Genomic DNA, 4,882 nt, shown 5'->3' on the forward strand with positions numbered 1-4,882 from the left:
GTTTCCATCATTTTTTGTATTCTTATCTACTTTTCTATCTATGCCTTTTTTAGCTGTGCTGAGCAATTCTTTCACAATTGTTTTCTTCTCTTTTTGGACCTGGGAGATTTTTTGCTGCTCTTATTTCTTCTATAGCGTGATGTATTTTTTTGTTTATTTCAGCTGCTATCATTTCAGAGATTTCAGGTTTGTGGTTTCCAAGTTCTTGTATGTTTTTGTCTCCTGGATTTGTTCTGGGTAGGCTAGAGAATTGAGATTGCCTTTTGCTCCTGCATTTTGGCATTTTTGAAGCTTCAAACAATTGCCCAGATAGAGTCCTGCAGGCTTCCTAGAGGTCTCCTAAGTTCTTAAAAGTTTGGAGCAGCACCAACAGAAGCTCTATGCCTGTACATGGGGGTCTAAGGAAGGTCAGAGATTACTAAAGTCCTGCAGCCCTCTCAGAATCCACCAAAATTCTTAAGTAGCACCAGGAAATCACCATGCCTGCTCACTCTGTTATTGTTTTTGATACAAGGTCTGATACAGTTCACACTCATAGTGACCCTCCTACCTCAACCTTCCTGGTGTTGGGATTACAGACATGTGCCACCATGCCAGTTCTGAGGCCAGCATGGCATGAAGTACCTGGGATCAAACTCAGGACCTTACACTTTACAGGTAGGCACTTATGCTGTCAAGCTATCTCCTCAGCCAATCCTTAGATATTTTATATTTTGCTTGAAGGTATTATGAATGAGATTTTTTTCACTATTTTTTCTTGGCTAGTCCACTATTGGTGTATCATAAACCTGTTGATTTCAGTGGCAGCCACATGCACAGGCCCTTCGTGTGAGAATTCGGAGTCTAGTTGTCAGGAAAGTGACCGTTTTCATCTGGCTGAATCAGCGAGTGCGCTACACAGTAACCTTCAAGAACTTGAGTATGTGTGTAACTTATTGAGTGGTCAAATCTGGGAAAGGAGTTGGAATGAATATGATCATTTTAAGTATTGAAGATTTCTGTATGGTGTCCTTCTTTCTGTGCATCCTGTTGTAATGCTCTCATCGTTGATTGGCCTTGTTAACCCTGACCGGGTCTCTGGTTGTCCTTAACCACTATGAAATAGAACACATGCTCTACCTCTGTCTCAGGAATTGTGTGGGACACACAAGTAGCCCAACATCTCAGAACTTTTTCTAAATGTTTAGGGCTTTTTATTGCATTGGAGTTATGGCATGTGTGTAAACTTGTTAAATGTATAAATAAATATATTGATCTACCTGGAGTAAAAATAAATAAATAAATAAAGTTGATTCTATATCCTATGTTGCTAAATTCCTTAATCAGTTCTCAAAGTCTTTTGGTAGAGTCTTTAAGGCTTTCTAACTGTAGGATCATATTATCCACAAACAAAGATAATTTGACCTTGTTTTCATTTGTATCCTCTTGAGTTTTTTTCTCTTAATTATTCTAGCTAAAATTTCAAGGCCTTATTGGATAAGAGTGGCAAGAGTGAACATATTTAAATGTCTGGTACCTAATTTCAGAGGAAATGTTTTCCACTTTTCCCCTTTTAGAATGACACTGGCAGTGTGTTTGTTATATATGACTTTTACAATACTGAAGAATGACCCTTCAATATCTAGTTTTCCACAGGGTTTTTATCATGAAGGGATGTTGAATCCTATCACTGATTTTTTTCTGCTTCAATTGAGACAATCATAATGCTTAACTTTTATTCTCTTTAGGTGGTAAATTCTGTTTACTGATTTTCATGTGGAATCATCTTTCCATCCCTGGGATAAAGCCAATTTTTTTACATTGCTATATTTATTTCATTTTGAAGTTTTCAAACAAAGGTCCTACTTGATTTCAGCATTCCTCTAAGTTATAAAAATGTTTTTTCTAAAAGGAAAAAAAGCACTTTCAGTGTGAAAAGATCTTTATTTCCAAGTGATAAGAACAACTTCTCACATAGCAGATAAAATGAGTGTCACCACCTCAAAGATTCAGATCAGCAACCTTTCTGGCCTGGGCTAACTCACCACAAATTCCCAGAAGCTGAAAAGTCAATCAATGGTCTTTAGCTCTTGCAAATTTTAGTGTTCAATCCTTGTTCATCCCAGTGATAAAAATGAAGCAGCTACAGTCCATTTAAAATACAGCAGCTGGGGCTGAGGAGAGAGCTCAGTGGAATAAGCGCTTGCCTGGCAAGCACAAGGTCCTGAGTTCAATCCCTGGTACCAACAAAAAAAAATCATAAAAAGATAAATAAATAAATAAATAAATAAATAAAGCAGCTTTTCCCAAGGAGCTAGCTTCTCACACCTGTATCAAAACTCTAAGATATTAAGTTAATGATCTTGTATGTATATCCTTAAATTTGCCAATATTTTGACAAGCACAATATAAGAAATTAAACCCTTCTCAACATGAAATCAGGTGAAATGCGTTCTTTTTCCTCATTTCTTAAACAGAACATGACCAAACATTATTCTTTATTCATGTTTATGGATTATATTTAGAGAGTATTCAATAAATCAGAACTCATCATTTACAATACTGCACATTAAGTTAGAAGGAATATATAATCCACTCCCTCTACAAAATGAGATAATATGATCCAAGATAAAAATTGTCTCTAAGGCTTATATACATTAAAAATAGGAAAAGAAATTAGAAAAATGTCATCAAGTGCTAAAAATCTAGAAGAATTCTCCCACATCTGCTCTCTTTTTTTCTTTTGCTTTTGTTTTTGTTTCTGTTTTACAGGACTCATGAAAGTCTTTATGCTTTTCCTTCTTTACAGTAGTGCAGTTGAACCCAAGGCCTCCCACATGCTAAGCCCTAGTAGTTAGCTACTTAATTCCCTATCTCTTCTTATTTTCTGAAACAGGGTCTTGTTCCACTGCCCATGCTGCCCTCAAATTTGCAGTCTTACCTTAGCTTCCTGAGCAATTGGAACAACAAGAACATGCCTCAATGCCCAGCAATGTTTGTGCTTAATACATCTTAAAACTGATAGAGAATGTCTGATCCAGACCATCAGCATTTTGGAAACATTTAGCAGAAGGAAACAACATGCAGCTTCTGTTGAGAGATTGATGGCACCCAGAAGCTGGGAAAAGCAATCTCAGCTCCCACACTATGTGCTGCTGTGAGAGGTACTCTTCCCAGGACCTCCCCTCTAGGGCAGCCCGGTAACAACTGGGCTCGATCCTTCTCAGCTGCTGTGTTCTCTCAGTGTGGGTAAACCACCAAGATCTGGGTTCCTCTGTTTATCCCTTGATTCTTGGGTATGTTGAACAAGGGCAGAGACACAGCTGCAGGTTCCTGGGGATTACTTGCCAACTTCTGCCCAGTGAACACAGACTTGAGCATCTGGAAGACTGCGAGGGGAGCCACATTCAGATTCAGCAGGTCCACCGGGATCTTGAACATGTCAGGGTGGATGGCGACGCACGCTGCCTGTGCCAGGGCATACAGATCCATCTCTTCAGAGCTCAGCACCTTCTTCTGCCACAGCACAAGCTTCTACAAGGTCATGGCCTAAAGCCCACTGCCAGCCACCACAAATGCTGCCAGCAGAGGGCAAACAAGAGCCCTCCCTCCCCCCATCATACCCAGGCCTCCTCGACTCTGTCAACATCTGCTCTCTTATCCTGGCACTTGCTTCGAGCTTTTGTCCTTGTTTTGAAAGCTGCAGAGTTATATAAATGCCTTTCAAAATGAGAAATCTTCATTATTTTAAGCATTGCAGCATCAGGCATCACCAGGCATCCACGTTCAAACACATTGCGCAGGAATTCATTTGACTACAAGTGGTACTCATCCCTGATCCAAGGATCTCTTTAAAGGTGTCATAAGTGTGTTTCTTGATCCAGGTATCGATGTGCATGTATTCAGGACCAAATTTAACAGTTTCTATTGGAAAATCCCATTCCTCGACCGCCTGTAGGACGTCTCTGAACATGGAGCGCTTCTTTCTCTTGTTCACTTTGGCCTGGTGTTCATTTCCATCTGTAGCCAAAGCCCTCAGCATCTGGGTCAAAGATTCTGTCTTCATAAAAGAGATCACTCTCCATCTCTCTGGCCAATTCAACCAGAAGCGTCAAAGATTCACCAGCAGACATTCTTTGTTTTTTAATTAATTTTATTGATAAAGAAATAGCAATGAGAGAGTTTCAAAACAGGTCAGCAGGACAGTCACAATAATTAGTACATTGCATATGTTTGTCTTCACAGTAGCCAATCATACTGGAAGATGCACACATGATATCTTGTCTAAACATCACTAGTACAAATCTTTCTTCTCACTGAACCAACAGAAAGTGGCTGTACATCTATCCTGCATCAGCAGACATTCTCATGTTTAAATTATCACAAGAAAGCAGGCTTGGCAGTTTATGGGAATGCATCTCCAGTCTATTCTTCACTTCACTGATGGGGCAGGTAGTAAGTAACAATCTCCACAAGAGAAGTGAGCTGATGTACAGCACTGTGGAGGGCATGCTGCAAATACCATTGGCATCTTTGTCTTTGACACAGAACTTGATGAAGATGTTTTCCAAATAGTCCAGAGTTGAATACAGTCCAGTAATGTCATCTGTGGCAATAAAAGAGCAAACACCAAAGAAAGTGGCACACATTTGCCTCACCTGGACACTAGCTGTTCCATCACATATTATTTTCCTTAGGATGGGCCCAAGTCTTTAAAATCTCTTCACTTTCAATGCCAGGCCTCAGCTGAATATGAAGCATAGAGGCCAGCACAGCGGTTGCATGCAGCTACCCACTCTTCCCCTTTTTCAGACAGCATTCAACACTATCAGTAAATGTCATACTTCTTTCTGGAATGAATTTGTAGAGCATTTTTGAAGCCAATGCATTTTTAATGCCTTCA

The 4,882-nt window shown here is 39.7% G+C and overlaps 1 pseudogene; it reads right to left on the reverse strand.

The window, feature by feature from the left end:
• Positions 1–3,219: 3,219 nt before the first annotated feature.
• The window catches only part of LOC101591318, a 2,961-nt pseudogene continuing 1,298 nt past the window's right edge, over positions 3,220–4,882 (reverse strand).

This window comes from Octodon degus, unplaced genomic scaffold (genome assembly GCF_000260255.1).
Source record: "Octodon degus isolate 3935 unplaced genomic scaffold, OctDeg1.0 scaffold00010, whole genome shotgun sequence".
Classification (NCBI taxonomy): Eukaryota; Metazoa; Chordata; class Mammalia; order Rodentia; family Octodontidae; genus Octodon; species Octodon degus.